A 287-nucleotide genomic window follows, 5' to 3' on the forward strand; every position below is an offset into this window, starting at 1 on the left:
TCTACCTCACAGGGGAGACCCTCCCTCCCTCCCTTCCTTCCTGTGCAGCTATGGTATCAGCCGATGGGGGTCATGTATGTACATGTGTGTTCTCACTGAGCAATCACAACAAACTCTGCGACTGGCGTGTGTGTGTGTGTGTGTGTGTGTGTGTGTGTGTGTGCATAAATGCACAATTTTTATATATACATTTTATATATTTTGAAAGCAAGTTTCTTATACAAATAAGATGATAGACAGACAGACAGATTAGATAGATAGATAGATGCATAAATGAGCGAGTGTAT

Source organism: Sinocyclocheilus anshuiensis, unplaced genomic scaffold (assembly GCF_001515605.1).
Source record: "Sinocyclocheilus anshuiensis isolate Anshui unplaced genomic scaffold, SAMN03320099.WGS_v1.1 scaffold38, whole genome shotgun sequence".
Taxonomy (NCBI): domain Eukaryota; kingdom Metazoa; phylum Chordata; class Actinopteri; order Cypriniformes; family Cyprinidae; genus Sinocyclocheilus; species Sinocyclocheilus anshuiensis.